Here is a 20,636-nt window from a genome sequence, read left to right on the forward strand (position 1 = left end):
CGTGCCTGTTAAAAATGTCAAGTTTATTAGACACTCACTCAAAGCTTAGTTAATTTTGTTGTTTTGTTCTGTCCTCCCCCCAAATTTTATTTAATTAATTAATTTATTTCTTGATTCTGTGTGCATGGCTTGTCCAAACATATGGGCTAGATTTTCTTCACTGGTTTTAAAATAGTTTAATGAATTCCACAGGGGCTTATCACTGGAATGAATGCAGGGGGTGGGGGGGGGGCAATATTTCCCTGTAGATGGAGAAGAGGACCTCTCTGCTGGTTCTGCCCAGGATGCCATTTGCTGGGCCTGCCCCTAGAGAGAACAGTTCTTCTCTCTCCAGTCAATAAAAACTACAAGGCTCTTGGGCTTGGGGTTTGGATTCCCATTTTCTTTCTGTTTGGGAGAAATGACTTCCCTCTTCTTGACAAATGGTCTCCTTAGAGAGTTCAGATGGGTCATTATTGACCTCAGACTTCCAAAGAGGCTCTCTGTTTAATATCTATATTCATACTCATTTTGGATGGTGACAGTGACTTCTTCCTTATTCCCCTTGCTTTTCCTGGTACAGGTTTTGTTGTTATTGTTGTTGTTGGTGGTGGTGGTAGTGGTGATGATGGTTTTTTGGGTTGTTTTATTTTGTTTTTAAAGCCAAAACAATAACAAGAACAACAACAAAACCCAACAACAAAACCCTGAGAGTGAAGAGACTCAAGAAATGCTGTTTTTTCTTGCTTTGGCCCAGCTGCCATAGGGTGCATTAAATACTTCTGGACCTCAGATGATCAGGCAAGCTAGTACAGCCACAGTGGTCAGCTGCCGCATCTGTAACTGCTTCATGGGCCAGGGTCAGAGAGAGCTGGGGGTGCACCAGACACCTGCCTCTCAAGGTGCTTTCAAGGTTTGCCCACTGCAGAGTCAACGGCTCTGGGTCTGCTTGGCATACTACAAGGGCCACCCAGTCTGTACTGCATTGGTGTGGAGCACCGAACTCTCAAGACAAGCTCTCAGAGAGGAAATCAGTGACTTCAAGATGATTCATCAGATGCCAATTCTTTAATTTGGGAAAATATTTGGAAATCATGAATTTCCTCCTACTGTGTGTGTATGTGTGTGTTCTAATGTTCTTTTCTCCTATCTTAAGTTAAGCATAGATAATTTATTTTCAACATTTTTTCTTCTCTGACATAAGTTTCAAAGCTATCAACTCCACTCCTTTTACTAGGTTAGCTGCATCTTACATGTTTGGGTATGTAATATTCTTGTTATTAATCATTTCTAATTTGTATTTTTATTATGATTTCTATTTGACCCATGAATTGTTTAGAAATGTGTGGGTTTTTTTCTGGTTTCCTTTTTGTCAGTAATTTTCAACTTACTTGCATCATTGTCAGATAACGTGTTCTGCTAAAACTTGTATTACTTGAGACTTGCTTTAAGGCCTAGACTAATCAATTTTTTTGTATATAGTACACATGTGCTTGAAAAGAGTGTATTCCCCATTTAATGGAAGCAGTATTCTGTATGTGTCCATTAGATCAGTCTTTTAATTATGTTGTCCCAGCCTTACTAATGATTTTGTCTGCTGGATACATCAATGACCTAGGGAAGTATGTCAAAATCTCATACTTTATGATAAATTTGTTAATATCTGCTAGCATTTTCATCAAACTTAAATTTATTATGATTATCAATGTATTTAGATTTATTTCCACGATTTTGTTTTCTCTTTTTCTGTTTCTCATTTTTTCCATCTTTCCTGCCATTTCTTGGGTTGATGAAAGTGGTTTATATTTTCCCTGCTATTCTATTCTTGTGGGTTTGTATTTTACATGGATTATTTAGGTACATGTGCTATTTCTTTTCTTTTGTCATTGACTTATTTAGATTAAAGCTTTACCATAATTTAGAGCAGTTTAAAGTTCACAGAAAAACTAAGGGGAAGGTATAAACCTGCAGCCCCAACATGTATTCAGCCTCTCCTATTACCAACATTCCCCACTAGAGTGGTACATTTGTTATAACCGATGAACTTGTATTGATTGACTTATAATCACCCAAAGTCCATAGTTAAATCAATAGTTCATTCTTAGTGTTGTACATTATAGGGGTTTGTACTAATGTATAATGACCTGAGTCCATCCTTAGATTGAAGTACTTTTAATTTCATTTTTCCCTTTATGACTTTGAAAATTACATAAGTTATTCTTTAAGGGGATACCCTAGGTATTACTTAGATTTCGAGGCTGTATTGTCAAATGTAAACAAGTTTAGAATTCTTCTATCTTTCCAGTGACTTGAAGTTATCACTGTGTAACAATTCTCTTTATATGTAGTTAATGCTTTGCTTTATAATTCACTTAATTTGATATTAACATAGCCACTTCATTTCCTCATGCTTACACGTTAATACTTGCTCAGTATGTCTTTTTTCATTTTTTTTAAGATTTTAGGTATTTATTTGAGAGAGAGAGAGAGAGAATGAGTGGGGGTGAGGGGTAGAGAGAGTGAGAGAGAATCAGACTCTCCCTTGAGCAGGGAGCCCAATGGGGGCTTGATCTCAGGACCCTGAGATCATGACCCAAACCAAAGGCAGACAATTAACCCACTGCACCACTGAGGTGCCCCTTTGTTTTTATGTTTTTACTATCAATATTTGTGTCCTTATAAGTAATTTTCTTGGATTAAAAAATTTAGTCTGGCAATCTTTTCCTTTTAACTGGAGAGTTTACCAATTTATATTTATTGTGATTGCTGATATATTTAGAATTCTACCATTTTACTTTGTGGTTTGTATTTGTCCCATGTTTTCTGTTTCTCATTTTTTTTCTTTCCTTGCTGCCTTTTGGACCCATGGAAGTTCTTTTTCATGTTATCATTTTCCATTTTTTTCCTCTACTAGTTTGAAAAGTACATTTTATGTATTTTTTCCTTTAGTGGTTGCCCTAGATATTTTAGCAGGCAGATTTAACAATGTTTAAAATCAATCAGTATCTTTGTCTTCCTCTCCCCAAATGTAATAGCATTAGAATGCTTTACCTTTCATCTCTCCTCTTCCAGCTAATAAACTAATTTTATCTAGCATTTTGAGTTGTAGCTCTCTGTAACCCCGCAATGTAGACATTGTTACCGCTCTTGCTTTATTCAGTCCATGTTTATTTGGATTGATCCATATATTTCCAAAATAGTATTTCATCATTCCTTCTCCATCTTAGACATCCCATCTGGGACTATTTCCTACTGCCTGATGTACAAGTTTTAGAATTCCTGTTAGTGAGGACAATATAACTATTTCACCCTCATTTTCAAAAGATGATTTGACTGGATATGGACTTTGAGTCATTCTTTCAGGACACTGAAGGTATTATTCAGCTTTTTTTCAGGCTGTTGCTGTTGCAGTTGAAAAGCCAGCTCCCAGTCTAATTACCATTCCTTTAAATGTAAGTTTAAAAAATTAAAGGATAGCATATTTTTTTTACTTTGAAGTGCATGAATCATAAATGTACAGTCTGCTGAATTTTTACAAAGTGAATACACTCACATAATTCTCACTTGGATGTTTAAAATGAAAATAAAACCTTAAAAGCACTCTAGAAGTCTCCCTTGATCATTACTCACTTTTCCAAAGGTAAGTGCTATTACATTGTCTTCACAGATCGGTTTTGCCTATTTCTGATTTGGCTCTCTCTCTCTCTCTGTCTGTGTGTGTGTCTTTAGTATTTTGCAGATTCATACTGCTTTGACTAAGTGAAGACTTCATCTTATATATTCTGTTTGGCATTTGTTGGGACTTCTGGAGTTGAGGTTTGGTATCCTTTAACAATCCTGGAAAAACATTTAGCCATAACTTTCTCACCATTGCCTCTTCCTTGTTTCTTTATTCCGGTCTGTTGGGTAAATTTATAATCTTTTACCTTAATTTTCGTGTCTAACTTTTATTTCATACGTATATGTCTTGGTTTCCCAGGACTACATTCAAAATCTATCTTTCAGCTCACCAATTCCTCCTTTGACTATGTTGAATCTGTTTAGCTGTCTATCGAGTTTTGAACTTAAATTATATTTTTCATTGAAGTTCTCTTTGTTCTTATTTCAAACATATTTAGTTATTTGTTATAGTCTTTTTTTTTTTGGCTTATTTTCTTTAAGCTTTTTAGGATATACTAAACATATATAACATTTATACACACTTATTCTATATTCTATGTTTGATAATGCTAATATTTGAATTTAGAGTTGAATTTAGAGTTTGGATTTGAATTTAGAGTTCTGGTTCCACTATCTATTATTTCTGCTGGATTTCATTCATAGCACTTTATTTTCTTGTGTGTTTTGTAACTTTTAAAAATTTTTTTTACACTTCTTTAAAATTAACATATATTGTATTATTAGTCCCAGGGGTAGTGTTTTACAATTTTTGATGACAGTTTCATGTTCTTCATCTGGAGAAATTCTGAAGCTTCAGGTGAAATTGTATTCTTCCAAAGAAAATTTTCTGTTGGTATCTACCAGGCACTAGGGAGCTATACCAACCCAATGCCATTTGAAATTGAATTTTCTGTCTGAAAATGTGGACCACACACTTAAATAAATGGTTATGAATCTCAGCGGACAGTCTCTCTCCTCCAAAGATCCAGTGAAGACTTACAAGTTCCCTTGCTTTTCCCTCTGCATAACATGTTTATTTTTAAATTATATTTTTCAAATTTTAGAATAGTTTTATATTTACAGAAATGTTTCAGAAATAATTCAGAGAGTTCTCATGTACCCTGTACCCAGTTTCCCCCATTGTAAACATCTCACATTTGGATGGTAGGAACACTTGTCAAAATTAATGAACCCATATTGATAGATTATTATGAATGACAGGCCATGTTTCATTCATATGTCTTTAGTTCTTACCTAATTTCCTCTTTCTGTCCTGAGTTCCCATCCAGGATATTGTATTACATTTAGTCATCATGCGTCCTTAGGCTCCTTTTGGCTGAGAGAGTTTCTTAGACCTTTTTGATGACCCTAACCATTTTGAAGAGTACTGATCAGGTATTTTATAGAATGTTCCTCTACTGGGATTTTTCTTATGTTTTTCTTGTAACTAGACCAGAGTTATGGGTTTGGAGGAGGTAGACCACAAAATGATTTTATTTTTCACTCGTTCACTCAAAGGGCTGAGGTTCCAGCCCTTTGTTGTCTCACCTTCAAGCAGTCTTGCTCATTAGATTGCCCATCATGGACAAGCCCATGGCTTCATCTCCTAATTCCTGAATCCTCAGCAGCCACCAAGGCAGAAGTTTAACGTCCCCCAAGTGTGGCCCATCTTCTGGCTTAGGCTCTTGCTTACCTCCCAGGATGTTGACTTTCACTCTGCTTTTGGCCTCTGCAGAACTCTTAATATCCTACTAGTTCAGCAATTTACATAAACAAGTGTTCTTATATAACCCACCAGTTTTTATATTGTTTGCATGGGGAGCTATTCAGGAGATCATCCTGCTGGAGGTGAAAGTCAAGAGAGGAGTGTCTGGCCCTCACTTCATGTGTCAGCCACATCTCTCACTACATGTCACCTTCCATATATTCGGTGACTGTGTACTGAGCCCCCGTTACATGCATTTTATTAGGTCCCTGAAAACAATGGCTATTCAGCCTCTGTCTGTACTCAGTGTACAGTCTAGTGGGGAAACAGCATGTGGTGGAGTGGTGCTTGGAGTAGCTGAGAAGACCGCGTGGGGGAAGCACAGGGAGCAAGTCAGAGGATCCTAGAAGGAAGGCCAGGACAGTAGGAACCAATCAGGCTAGGGAAGCCACAATGGCAAGGCTAAAAATGTTAGATTTCATGCTAGGAGCACTGGGAAGCCACTGAAGGTATTTAGATCCCTGAAGTGTGACAATGATCCAAGGGGGTTTTGGACTCCCCTTCTTCCAAGCCAGTAAGCATAAGCCTAGCTGGGAGGTGACACACTGTGAAAGCAACTGATCCCCACATCCCACCCCGCCAGCCTCAACACAGAAGGAGATGTGGGCCCATGAGGCAGCCTCCCACCCCCAAGCACTAGTCTCCCGCAGGCCTCCACCTGAGACAGCAAGTCAGGCTTCTCCCCATGAGCTCTCCAGTTTCATCTGAGCCCTGCCCACCGTCCCGCAGAGCAGGCCTGGATTTTTCTCAAGCTCTAGGGCCCTGCCTGTCTGATGCGGCTGAGGGTTGGGATGGCAGCAGATTTGGACTGAGACTGAACTGTGTTTACACCCTGGCTTTGCCATGTGTGATCTTCAGCAAACCTCTTTGAGCTTTAGTTTCCTCTTAGAAAACAGATAATAATAGTACCCTACAGGCCAGCTCTGAATGTCAAATGAATAAACACATATGGAGAACGTGGTGCCGAAGAGATGCTCAGTCCATGCCGCCTTGCTTTCCCTCCTTCAGGCTCTGAGCGTCCCGGGCTTCAGCGATGCCTCTGCTATCTGAGCCTCCCTTCTCTTGCAGACCTGACTGGAAGTGGGGGCCAAGGGACTGTGGGCTCTCAGGAGGAAGGAGGGGTGTCTGGGTGGCTCAGTCGGTTAAGTGGTTGACCCTTAATTTTGGCTCGTGTTGTGATCTCGGGGTCCTGGGATCGATGCCCCCGCCGTTAGGCTTCCTTCCTCTGCCCCTTCTTCCCCCGCCCCCTCATGAGCCTGCATGTGTGTGCAGTCTTTCTCCTTCCCTCTCTCTCAAATAAATAAATAAATCCAGAAAGAAAGAAAGAAAGAAAGAAAGAAAGAAAGGGAAAAAGAAAGAAAAGAAAGAAGAAAGAAAGGAAGGAAGAAAGAAAAGGAAGGAAACAGCCAACCATTCTGTTATCTCTCCTTCCTCCAGAAGGTCTGCCAGGGTAGGGGCACCTGAAACAGCACATTGTGTCCCCACCTCTCCCCTCTGGTTCCCATGCCTGGATTTCCGTGGTTGCTTCTTCCTTGGCATCAGGAAGTGATCTAGATGATTATTTAATCTTGAGGACTAACGGACTGAAAATGTTTAATCAGCTATGCCTCCCAAAGGCATATTTACTTAGTGGAGGAAACCATCCTAAGGTCAAGTAAATGCTAGTGTGGACCCCAAAGGCTGTATGCTGGAAGGGCATTTGGGAGCAAGAGGGGCAGAGAGCCACTAGGTCTCTTGAGCGTGCCCTGGGTTGAGGATTTCCCACCCCCTTGAAAGGCTCTGTTGAGGGTCCTGTCTCCTCTCCTATATCCCCCGGGGGGAGGCCCTGAGAATGTGCCTCCAGGCTCCTCCCACAGGAGGAACAGCTGACCAAGTCCCAACCACTGCCCTCTGAAATCTACAACCACTGTTTGCATCCAGGCATGTTCCCTGCGGGCCACCCCACCTCCACCGCTGAGCCAGTGGTCAATCCCAGCAGAGAAGTGAGGCAGACCCATTCCTGGAGGACAGGTGACTCCTCTTTCAGCTGGCTTTGGCTCAAGGACTCCCTTGTGGCTTTGCCAAACCATCCAGACAACTCGGCAGTTCCCCCCGCCCCCCAGCTCCCTTCTGCTTCCCTAGAGTCAGATTTGCATTACTGTCTGACAGCTCTCCGTGCCTCCTCCACTCATTCCCCTCACCATGGCTTTCCTTCATGTGGGCATTTTCCCTAACAAAATCCTTGCCTTCAATCTTGGGGGAGGCAGGCTAACACCCCACGAGTCCCTTTGCCAGCAGTGCCCTGTTGATGCTAAGTTTAGACCCAACCATCTTTAAATACACCTTGGCCTCACTCTCCAGCACTGGGCGTGGCGAGCGTGACATCTTCTAGAGTCTCTGCAGGGGGTCTCAGCCAAAAAACAGACAAAGGAGATGTTTCTCCAGTATGCTCAGACCTCACCAACCTTTGATAAATAACATTTCAGCAGCTTAGAAATGTTAATTCTTATAGCACACAACTCTCTAAAAGCCCAAAGAAAAACCTAGGCAAACATATTTTGGCCTATGTTATCTCATTTAAGATGTGGTATAAAGTGTGACAGGAAATAAATAATTCGATGAGTGTGTGTGTCAAAACTATCATAAATAAGCATTGTTTGAGAATAATTCCTTGCTCCCAGTTGTGAGCCCCCAGGGGGCCTCCTACTGTGGTCCCTTCAGAGAGAACCAACAGGCTGAGTCTAGAAGCTGTCAGAAGGTCGATGTGGGTGTGGGGCAAGCTCTTCCAGGACGGAAGTCAGAGATGATCTAGGGGGCAGGAGCGGGCTGTGGGGGTTTGACTCTGGATACAGAGTTGTCAGGCCCAGCCCCTGTTTCTCCAGTTCCTCTGTTGTGTGGAGCAGCCCACAGACCTGTGGGTGACACGTGGCTCAAAGCCATCTGCTCCTGAGTCCCCCAGAACCTCCAGCTCAAAGTGCTCCAGGTTGCCGCAGCTCACCACCTGCGTCTGGCATGCTAAGGGCCAGCCTCTTCTTGGTGCTATGACCCTTGAGGTCTGTTTTTTTCCTAACATTCAGCTCTCAGATCCCTGCGAGTCAGAGTCAGCACCAAAAGGCTCAGCACCAGAACTTCTTTGGGGCAGCTCACAGCAGAGGGACAATCAGGTGGGCAGGCCCACACACACTGCAGAATCTCTCCCACTGTGTCTGCCTTGGCACCTGCCGCCATTGACCTCCATCCTGCATTTCAGAAATATAGAGGAAACTTGACTATCACAAATGAGAATGGTATCTGGTCTCGGGAGCTGTATTTTTTTTTCCCCTTCCAGCTTTGTGCTGTAATTAATTGTCTGGTGAATCCTTGGATAGGGCTGACATTCAGACCTGTTTAGACTAATGAATTGTTTGCGAATGATAGAGTTGCATCTGGTTTAATGAGTGGATCCTGTCCTAAGAGACTCCGACGATGGACGTTTGATTCTCCAGCAGGGAGACAGGTGCTGACAGCCTTACCTTTCTGTTTTCACTTTTGCTCCTGGAGGCTTCTTGGTCCCATGCCAAAGCGCAGGAAGCTTAGGGATGAAGTCAGGCACCGGGTAATTGTCGGGAAAATTTGCCTTCTAGTTAGCACCCTTGCACTTAGGGCTTGAGGGAATCCTAGGAAAAGGCACTCCCTGTTTCTCCTGCAGCAACCCTGACCCACAGACAGGCAATGCGCTGCCTGTGCATCTGAATGTGAAGATTCCGTCAAGAACTTAAGTGCAAGAACCTACTACTACACTATGAAATAGGACTGCCCTAAAATGTTGCGTATAAATCTGATTGTGTTCAGAGGGAGAGATGGGCAGATTCAGTTAAGTTGGATTTTATATGTATCAGAGACTCTGACTGTTTGGGAGGACCCGACAATGATGATCAGAAGAGAGGAATCTTTGGGAGGGAAGATAACCAACCCCTAAAAACCTGCTTGGTTCACTTGTTCACTCATTCAATCACAAAATTAACCTTTGATGGGCACCCACCATGCACTCGACATCGTGCCAGTGGCCAGAGACACAGAGACAAGTAAGTCACCCACTGTATTTTTTGAGACAGGGAATGTCTCAGGGCCCAGCAGAGCCTGCATCCCAGAACACCTACATTTATATCAGGCACAGGCATCGGTCGGGAAGGACAGGGGCTCAGCCCTCAAGCTGGACGGGCTGGTTCCCCTGCTGGGTAGGCACACACTGCCAAGTGCTTGCTCCTGAGGTCCGACCAAGTTGTGTCCCTCCCCTTCCGCTGACATCGCCTTGCCATTATGATAACAATGACATAAAAAAACACAGGGAGGAGGTGTATTAGGGTGGCTTTGATGAAAGAGAGGAGACCACTGTGCTGTAGAGTGGAAAGTTATTCCAAGCACAGGGGGTGGGATTGCCTTCTTTTCAAAGGTGTCATCTTTTCTTTCATCCCTAGAAGAGGCTTGTCTCCGCCTTCCTCACCTGCCCCTCTCCCTACCACCTCTCTGCTTCTTATCCCTGCAGTCTCCAACCTGTGGCTCCAGCAAAATGAAGTCTCTCAGGTCAATTGTCCATGGCCGTGGAGAAAGCCCATGAACGTGACGCTTTCTTTGAATTACAGCCGGCGCAGGGGTGGGAGGCTGCAGGCAGTGTGGCGGCCGCCCCCCACCCCACCCGCACGGGAGATGGCTGTGTTAAGCTGCAACAACGGCGCCCCACGCCACCAGGCAGCAAATGGATTTTGGTTCCGCTTTAATTTCCAAGGACCAGCCATGCCTAGGCCACATCCATCAGCAGGAGACGATTCTGCAGCATTAACAGCCTGCCTTAATGGGTGCCTCCCTGCTTATCACACCTCAGCCTGATTGAATTGTTATATAAAGAGAAATGTTTTTACCATAAATATCTGCCGGGAATTCCAATCAGATTCCAGGACCACCATTGCTGAGTCATGATTCTTTTCTTCTCAATTAATGAAGCTTTCAGAGGCACTGGCAGGGGTAGGCTTTGGGGAGAACAGCAGATCGGTTTCAGGAGCCCAAAGAGGAGGGAAGGATAGAAATATAAACCTGGGCGATTGGGCGGGAGGTTTTCAGGCTTCCCTGGGAGTCTGGGAACAAGTCAGAGGTCCGAGATCTCTCCAGGTCTGTGAGTGATGTTCCTTCTCTGGGCTGGGAACAGATAACAAAGGATATGAGCCATGGTGGCAACCCTACTTGGCTTGCTCTGTGACCTCTTTAGGCTTGTCCCACACTAGCCAAGCCAGATGTGGTGTGTCCAGAAAGAAGCAAGAGGACCAGGATAAGGGAGTGTGGTGCCGTGTGCTTATAGGATTTCAAGACCCCCATAAGCATGTGTTAAGTGTTTTCCACTCTACTGTATTTAATCCTCACAGGGACCCAGTGAGGTGGGCGTCAAGATCTTGATCTTATAGGTGTGCAAAGGGAGGCAATGAAGGGGTGAAATTAGCTGACCAGTGTCCACTTGCCCCACTGGTCTTCCACTAGATACTGCCCAGCTTCCCATGTACACCTGCCATTGAGTATGTTATGAGGTATTGGAAACTGAAAGTAATTAATTAGATGTGGTTCTTGCCTCCAAGGAATTGGTGGTGATATAGTCGGGGCCCAGAAAAACACACCTGCAAAATGGCTTGAAAACAATTAAAAAGCATAACTTTAAATAGTCAAGCAAACAAACCAAAAAAAGAAATGATATGCATAGGTTAGCATCTCTGATCTCAGAAAGCAAAAAGGCATGTTCTTCTCTAACCCTAGGCCTTAATCATCAAGTATGAGAAGGCTGTGGTTGGCGCTGTGGCAGGGGAAGGGGGTTTGCACTGACTTTGTGATCAAAATGATTGTGCAGCTAATCCAGGATGGCTTCCTTGGGGTGGTGTCTCGTTAAGCCCTAAAACACTGCGTGATATGGTTGGGAGTAGGAAAGGGGAGGGTAAGCTCACAGTTAACTCCCTTTAGCTTCTCCCAGGAGCCAAGGGAAGCTACAGACTGGGCCCACTGACGGGCGATGGTCCGTGCCTGGCCTGGTGGAGGCTCCTCGGACAGCACTGACAATGAGGCTTCAGAAGGAGGGGGAGAGACCCCATCTAACTGCTCACTGGCTCTGACTGGATGGCAGGTTGACGCATGTTGTGTTCTGACCACGTACAATAGAAGCTGAGCATTTTGACTCAGTGTGAAATGTTCTGTGCCTTCCGAGGGGATGAAGGAGACATGAATAAACTTTCCAAGAAACCAATTAACCCAGAGACAGTTCATACTGTCGTCCTCATCCAGACAGAAAGCAATATTGGACACACAGTTCAGATACAACCCATCAGGACACAAAGTAGACCAGTTTAATCATCTTTCTCTGGCAGATAACGAAGCTGTTTCATTTTATTTTGTTTTATATCATGTTGGGCTTCCCAGGTCCAGTGAGTAAAGGGCTGGCATCTTGCCAAAGGTGGGGGGGCAGAGAGAGAGAGAGAGAATGAATATGGAGGAGACAACTGGTTTCTGGAAGCATGGAGGCGACTTCTCCAGAAACCTGGCCTTCATCCATCATCATGGTATAAAAAGTCTATGGTAAGGAATTTGTTGTGGGAAAGGAAGGTAAGATTAGGTTGACACAATCCTCAAGGAGAACCTTGGGCCGAAGAGCAACCCGTGGCCTTGCTCCCAATTGGCAATAAGGTGGTGACTTGCTTTCCTGCTGAACTGCCTCTTCACTGGACACAGGGTCCCCTTGGATGTCCTGACTTAACCATGGAAGCCATTGTGCACTGTGGGAGGTCACAGTCTCCTGCTAGGGAAGGCCAGTGGCTCTGTTCTCAGGAAGGCCCCAAGGTCCTCTCACTTCCCGGGCCCTCAAGCTGCATGGCCTCAGGTAACCACTGTCCACCTTGCTGACCACAAACCCTGCCACAGAGCCCAGCCAGGAACGCTGTCACATCACAGTGCCTCTACAACCCCGTAGCTCTGGGCCTTAGTTCATTACCGGAAAGCTGGGACATAGAAATCTCCCAGGTTGCTGGGAGGCTTCCGTGAGATAGGGAGCTCACCGTACTGGGCAAGGGGCCCACGGCCAACGCATCCGCAGGATCGGCTAGGTGTTTAGGTAATGACCGTGATCGTGCCCAGCGACACCTGCCTCCCACCTACATCCCCTGCATGCGGACTGCCTGATGCCAATGCCAGACTGACCCCCCAAGCCCCCACTTTTGTCCTTGTGCTTGAGGAGCCACAGCCTCTACCGAATGCCTGTGAAGTCAAGTCCAAACTGCCAGTGTGGCTCCTTGCATGGTGCCCCCTCCCCCCATCCCTGATAGCCACATGGTCGAGGCTGGTGTGCGTACAGCTGGCTTGTTCGCTGCTCCCCTCTCACACCAGCCTCTTCTGGAGAGTTAAAAAAGGAAAGCAATGAATGCAGTAGGCACTCCATCTGTACTGGATATGTTGATAATGATAATGAGAAAAATCAGTAACATTCCTACCGGACTTCACATTTAATAGTATATTAAATGGCATGCACGTGTATTCAGGAAGATATGTATATACCCAGAGAGCTGCGTAAAGTGTCATACCTAGTTGAAAGGATGGGTCACGTTAACATTTCCTGAGCATCTGTACGGCACCCATTACCGGACTAGGTACAAATAAATAAATAGAAGGACATCAGGCTTTGTGGCAGGTCCAGGTGTTTCGGGGTCAGCCCTTTCTCCCAGTACCGCACACCGTTCGCCACGCATGAAACCACCCGCCGGTCCCATGGGTTGGGCTTGTCCTGCTTGCTCACACAAAACACAGATGCCAGGACACACCTGGTTGCACATGGAGGCCCAGGTGCGCAGGGTTAATGCGGCGTAAATTACTCCACAGAGCTGTGGAGGTTCCATGTGGCCTGTCCTATCGCACCGGATCACAACTCCTTGAAACTTCACATCTATTGCCCTTCACAGGCCACCAGGCAGTTTGTCACGAAACACACAGTTGCTCTGTGTTTGTCCTGATTCCTTGGCCCTCGTTTGCACTGTGGCCGTTGGGCCATGCTCTCCTCAGGTCAGACCCCTCTTGTCTTCCTTTGTCTTCCTTTTGTAATCTCCCCGCCAAGTCCCTGGCTCTTTCATCCTGGCATCTCCAGGGGTTTGAGTCAGGATGAGCTAGGCTTGGCATTCACAGCTTCTGCTCCCCCACCCCACCCCACTCCACAGTACTGGTTGAGGATGGTAGCTGTCGGGGACAAGGGGAATTTGCTTAGTCCATGGGGCATCTAACCTTGTGCAATTTGGGAAGAAGGGGCAAGAGTGAACTATGGCGAAATGACCCTTTGCGCAATAGGTCTCTACCGGTGTGAGGCACGGGGGAGTGAAGCCTGTAGCCCTAGTAATTGTGTGCAGGGTTGGGGGGGGGGTGGGAGGGGTTCCACGGTGGTGCAAGGGGAGTGAACCACCACGGTGCAGCAAAGGGTCAAGACTCCTGTGTTTGAGGGAGCTGGAGAACAGGGAGGCCCAGCAGGGAGCCAGTGGGACTTCATGGGTGAACTTGGGCCTGTCGCTTAACCTCTCTGAGCTTCTGTTAAGTTAATTATTTCCCAAGGCTGTTATGAGGAAATGCATGCGAGAGACCAGAGCTAGGCACCAGGCATCCAGTGGACCCTCGAAAATGTTTGTTTATACTTTCTGTGATCCTTGCCCCAACTGCATCATGAAATTGTTATGAGGATCGAAAGAAGTGTTCTATAAACTGCAGAGGGTGTATAAACGGGAGGGACTTCTATGTCAGTCCAGAGGTCTGCAAGCTTTTTCTGTGAAGAACCAGACAATAAATATTCTAGACTTCATGGACTATACAGGCTTTGCCAACTACGACTCAGCTCTGCCAGCACAGTGGGGAGGGAAGCAGCCACAGACAGGAGGGAAATGAATGGGAATGACCGCCCACCAATAAAACTTTATTTACAAAGCAGGCAGCAAGCCCGCCTTAGCCTGAGGGCAACTTTACCAAAGCTGTGTTAGGAGATGGGGTGGGGTGAGGGGGGCGTCCCTCAAGCTAAGTGGCCTAGGCCTGCTTTTCAGCTCTCTCTAGTACAGCTCCATGGGGAGTGTGGGGTGTGGATCCATGGGGAACCCCAATCTACAGAAGCCCCGTCTTCCAGCCGGAAACTTGAAACCGGGAAAGGAACGCAGGAGTTACCTTCCAACCTAGCACCTTGGCATCTTGTGAGTCTGCAGATCTGGGCCCGGCAGGGACTCTGCAGGAGCAAAGGGTCTCACAAGCCCAACAGAAGCCATCTGGAGCAGGGGTGAGGCTGAGGTGACCCCGATAAGTAATGCCCCATGTAAAAGGCCATGGGCAGCAACTCCTCAGCTCCCACTGGGTGTTGCCTCCTGGGAACTGGGGACCAATGTTTAAAGATCTTCCATTTTTCAGGATCAGCTCTAGATCCAGATTTTCTTGCAAAATCTTCCGGTTTTGAATATTGGATCCATTAAAATAAACAACCTGTAGGGCCAAAGAAAACTGATCCAGAACATCTAAGGAGATGATATTGCACTCCTAAGTTTCTGGATGTCTAGAAACAAACCCTTTGAGACCTGCCCTAGAGAATGCAGGGCTGTGCCAGGGCAGGGACCTAGGGGAGAAGCCAGGGAATGCTCTACACGCAGGTTTCTCAGCCTTGGCATTACTGATGTTTTGAGCCAGATAATTCTTTATTGTTGGGAACTTTCCTGTGCATGGTGGGATGTTTAAATCCATCCCATGAATGCCACTAGCATTTCTCCTCCCCAAGTAGTGACAACCAAAAGTGTGTCGGACGTTGTCCCCCGAGGGGCAAAACTGCCTGGAGAGAGAAGCATCAGGTTAGCCCCTCCTGAGACTGAGAGACACAGCACTGAGGTGCAGCCTGCCAAGTTGTAGCAGCGATTAGTGGGCAAATGTTTCTAAATTAGCAAAATTTTAATTTAGACCTAAATCTCCATTATTGCCTGGGGCGCAGGAAAATTGGTGACCATTTAAAATTATTAATTGGAACTTGCTGCAAATCAGTGGAGAGTGAAAAGCAGAAAGGGGTCGGGATGCTGAGCGGGGCTGCAGCAATGGGCAGAGGGGCAGGAAAGGTGGGGTGCGGGCTGGCAACAGGTTGACGAAGAGCCAGGGCTGGCTGGGGACAGGGAGTCCCGTCAGAGGGACCCAGGGACCACGCTGTGGGAGCAGTGGAAGGAAGAGGGATTCCCAAAGAGGCTCCAGGATTCAGGCTGAGAAGGCCGGGAGCCGGAGCCCAACCAGGTTCCATGGGCCCTGTGACCTGACAGGGACAGACACAGGTTGAACAAAGTCCTGGAGATGAGGAGGAAGGATTCTTAAGGCAACAGACGTTTTCCAAAAGCACTGAGGCAACTTGGTGCTATGCTTTACAAAAATCACTCGAGTGGATGAATGGATTCCTTCTCATGAAGACTCAGAAAACCACTTTTGCAAATGCAAAAAGTTTCTCAGATGGAATACTAAGGTTTAATGTCTTCAGGGTTAGACTCCCTGCCTGCGGGCGCTGGAGGCCTGGAGACACGGAGGAAGGGGTGCGGGGATTTGAGGGACAGATGTGGTGGCAGAGTCGCTGAGGGGCTGAGTGGTCAAGGGGCGGAGGGGCAGGCCTGGAGGCGGTGGCAGGACAGTCAGAAGGGGGAAGGGGCAGAGGAGGTTTCTTCTGGAGGAAAAGGCAAAAGGTGAGCTCTGAGGAAAGTTAGTGGTCAGAGGGGCAAGGGTGCTGAGGGGCTCTGGATGGAAGGGCAGGGGCTGGAGGAGATCATCTCTGTCTCATGCGTCCTCTGAGTTTTAATCCTAAGTGGAGCCCAGGCAAATCAGGGTTTCTCTTTTGGAGTTGCTTGCATGGACGCTTAAGGTCAATGGATACAGCTTAGGTTGCCACGCTAGAGAAGTCCCTGGGGCTCTGGCTGCTGGCTTCCCAGGGCCTCCCAGGGAGGGCAGCTGGGGAATGTTCAGAACCCTGGCCATGTTCCTCGGATCTCAGCAGCCAGAGCTGCCCATAGTAGGGAAATGAAAGCCCACATTCCAGCCCTCCAACCAGGCAGGGCGGTGATCCACAGTACCATTGCCTGGATTAAAAAACAAAAAACAAAAAAACAAAAAAAACGGAGACCCAGCAAAGTCGTGACTCCCCACAGGTTATCCAACCAGGAAACTGCAGGCCTGGACAGAAACCCAAGGGTCCTGCCTCCTCTCCAGGGGCCTGGGCACTTTCCATGGTGCTTGTTTTAAGGGCCGAGAGCCTGTGGACTCAGAGTACTTGGGATGAGCAGAGCCCCAGCTCAAGGTGGTATGTGGGGAACGGTTGGACTGAACGGGGGGCCCCATGGCCTGGGACACTTCAGCAAGAGGACACGACCGGTGCTCCAAACCTCAGACAAGTCCCGCATCCCCCACCCGCGCACTCCAGCCTCCACCACATGCTTGCTGACCTTATTTCCCTCTGACAAGGCATGCATGGTCTTCAATAATGCAGGCCCCCACCTAACACCGAAGAGGCCTGTCACCCAAAAATAACTTGAAAAGCACACAGAGGGAAGCAGATAAGCATTCAAAATCATTTATTTATAGCACGGAGCACAAAGCCATCAAAGAGACTACAGGCAAGCGACAAGCCACAGCACCGCTCGGGGGGCGGCTGGGAGCCTCTCCCACCCCCACCGAGCTGCCTCGGCAATGTGTCTTCTGGATCTGGCCCTTCCGGGTGGGTCTGCAGAGATTTAGAAGATGGGGTGCGGTGCAGGGTGAGGAGGGGAAAGGTAGCAAATACCGTGACCTCTGCTTAGTATTAGATCACAAAGCTTCAACAGGAGCGGCTCGAGGTCCCTGCGGTCGGAGGGGCTTCTGTGCTGACTGGGCTGGTGGCAGTTGGGGTGGATTGGTGCTTGCTAACTCTGGCTGAGGCTGAGCAAGGGAGCTATCTGCGGGCTCCTGCCCCGTTCCTGCTGAGGGCAGAGACACCTGTGGCCTGAGCCCCCTTTCCACCCACCCTTTCCCCCTGAGCTGCACCCTGTGGGTCCATGGCGTACACATCATTCTGCAGTCTAGATCAGGCACTGTGCCCTAGACACCCTCTAAGTCCCCTTCCAACTCTGAGTCTGTGTTCTGGAATATTCCAGCCCAGCACCGTAGTCTTTAGAAAAGACACATCAAAAAAGCAAAGCAAAGCAAAACAAAACAAAACCAAAAAAACCCCGACTGTGTTGCATATACAATTATTTCAAAGGAACAAAAGGGATGAAAAGCCAGAGAATTTCAGACTCGTATAACAAAATTATTATTCAGAAATTTCAATAATGAAGGTGCTGCTATAGTTCTAAATGTGTATTTTGTTAACTGCAAACCAAAAATAATACACTGGCTGATCAAAACTGACAACACTGAAGTTAAATGTCACCGAATCCAGAACAACACAGAAAATCAGACGCAAAGCAACAAAATTGTCTCCAGACGGTCCAAGCGAATGGCAGCCTGGTTCACAGCCACAGATGGCCGGCAATGACCGGCTAACGGCTGAAACAGAACATTCCCGTGATTCTGCACTCCTCCCCATCGATTCCTCCCCTCCCTCCAGACCACTGCTCCTGATGGCAATCAAGGTACAACCAATAGTGGTTTGGGATGGCATTTGTAATCCCTAGCTGATCAACCATGCTATCCCCACTCACTCCATGAACACCTGCAAAGTGAGGGGGCTGCCCTCTGCAAGGGTCTTAGACTGGGTCATAGACTGTCCATGTAGCTTGCAAGGTACCAAGGAAGACAGCAGGAGTGGAAGACAGAGCGCTTTTTGCAGGGAGCAGAAATGGCCTTGGGGAGGAACCATGATGAGGTGACTCTTTTTTTTCCCCTGAATAAAGAAAAAATAATTTCTTTGGAGACCATTTCAACCTGCACAGCCACGTCTTAAGTACAGTACAAGGGATTCTTCTTTCCTATCCCTTCACCCAGATTCCCTCGTTGTTCATATTTCATTGCATTTCCCTCCCTTTTATAGGCAGGTATGCTGACTGATTTTTCTGTGTTGATGTATACCCATTATTACTCATCTTTTTCTGAACGTTTGAAACTGAGCTGCAGACGTGACATGAGATTGCTCTGGAACACCCCAGTATGTATTTGTCCCCAAGCCACACCATGCTCCACCTAACCACTGTACAAAAGTACAAATAAGAAGATCTCTGTGTATACAATGTCATCCTCCAATCACAAACCCCATTCAGATCCCACCAGCTGTCCTGACAACAACTTTTTCCTCTCTGGCTCAGGTTGCCAAACAAGGACCTGGCACTGTGTTCCCATGTCATGTCTTCGTATTCTCTATCTGAGATAGTTTCTCCGTCTCCTACCTTTCAAGTTCTCGACCGTTTTAAAGAGTATGGGCTTTCTATTCTCTAGGATGTCCCTTTACCCAAGTGGTCTGATGCTTTTTCCTGGCAGAGCCGGATCAGGCTTTCCTGGCAGGAATACTGCAGAAGTAAGCCCACACTTCCTTCAGCGAGTCACAACGCTCGGTGTCCATCTGTCTCGATGCTGGTTGACTCTGTGGTCATGTTGCCGGTTTCTCTACCTTTAAGTCACCATTTCCCCCTTTGAAATTTAGCAATATTGCATCTGACGCCAACGTCCTGCTCCTCCTCTAACCTCTGCCCACCAGCCTGAGCTTCCATCGATGACTCCAGTCTGAATCAAATGCCATGAGGATGGTTGCCAAGTAATGATTTTCTATTCCCACGAGGCCACCCTCATTTATTTGGCATGATGCTTTAAAGAAGAGCTTTTCCTTTTCTTCTATTTGTTTGTTGATTTGTTGCTTTCTTATTACTTCTATCAGTGTAAACTTTCAGATTCCTCTTTTGCTCAGTGGATTGGATCTCTTACCATCATTAATTGTTTTGATGCTGAAACTGCCCAGATTTAACCAAGGAGAGCTTCTTCAAGGTGCCTTCTGTGTCATTTTGATGTGTTTTGATCCCTCTTTAAGGATCTCTTTACCTTCTGGCACAAAATAGGCTCCACGACCATCTTGTACTTTCTCTGTCTTGGCCTGGAATCAGTTGTTTCTCTAAGGAGTACGGGTTCTCTTTAGTGGTGAATGACATGTAGATACCAACAGCTGAGCGTGTGGGGTGCTCGTTGCTGCTGTGTTGACATTACTTCTGGGCCTGCTCGGTAGCATATACATGCATGCACACACATATGCACACCCCTCTGTAACTATTTGCTTGTTTGTATATAAAGAACATGAGTTCATACTGATTCCTTTAATTCCAATCCAGACCCTGGGGTCCACTCTAGCCTCCTCCCTTTCCATGTTTGTTAGTGTCCTCTGCAAAAGCAAGAAATCTGATTCTCCTTGTCTTTATTATTTTTAAGAAGATTTATGTATTGATTTGAGAGAGAGTGAGCGAGCCTGTGCATGAGCAGGGGGAGGGGCAGAGGGAGAAAGATAACCCCAGGCAAACTTCATGCTGAACTTGGGCCTACCTGAGATCATGACCTGAGCTGGAATCAAGAGTCAGACACTTAACTGAATGAGCAACCCAGGCGCCCCTCCTTATCTTTGATATATGTATTTCCATGCTCAGTTTACTTATTCGTTTAATGGAACCCATTTCTTAAATATGCTATTTCTTCTGCCTGCTACTGCACCCAACCCTTAATTACTTCACATCCTTGGGTGACAGAGGAGACACCGTCAAGGTGGCTCCCTTCTGTCCCCATTCCCATCCTCACCCTCATGTGATAGGCCCATCTCTAACTACTCTGTGCAGGGAATGGGAAAGCTGATTGTATCTTTAAACTCACTTAATATTTGAGCTGGCACAGCCTTGTAAATTTTACTGTTTACAAAGCCCATCAGTAGACGTTATGTCACCTAATCCCATTTTACAGATGAGGAAACAAAATCTCAACAGTTAAATGACTATGCTACACAATTTGTAGATGGTGGAACCCAGACCTCAAACCACTGTGAGTTTATTCCACCACATAACAGAAGATACCGTCACACACAGCAAGCTCACTCCCAAGCTCGCTCTCAAGTCCTAGAGCACATGGCATCCATTTATCTTTGTCATTTCTTCCACAGTATGGATTGCCTGTTTCATTTATTTGGCTTTTTTTTCCCCCATTAAGCAATCTTGGCATCGATGGGTTGTACAGAATACTGAAGACAGGTAATGGATGTAAGCAGGAAAATCAT

This window comes from Mustela putorius, unplaced genomic scaffold (assembly GCF_011764305.1).
Source record: "Mustela putorius furo isolate JIRA1106 unplaced genomic scaffold, ASM1176430v1.1 tig00000585_pilon_pilon_pilon, whole genome shotgun sequence".
Lineage (NCBI taxonomy): Eukaryota > Metazoa > Chordata > Mammalia > Carnivora > Mustelidae > Mustela > Mustela putorius.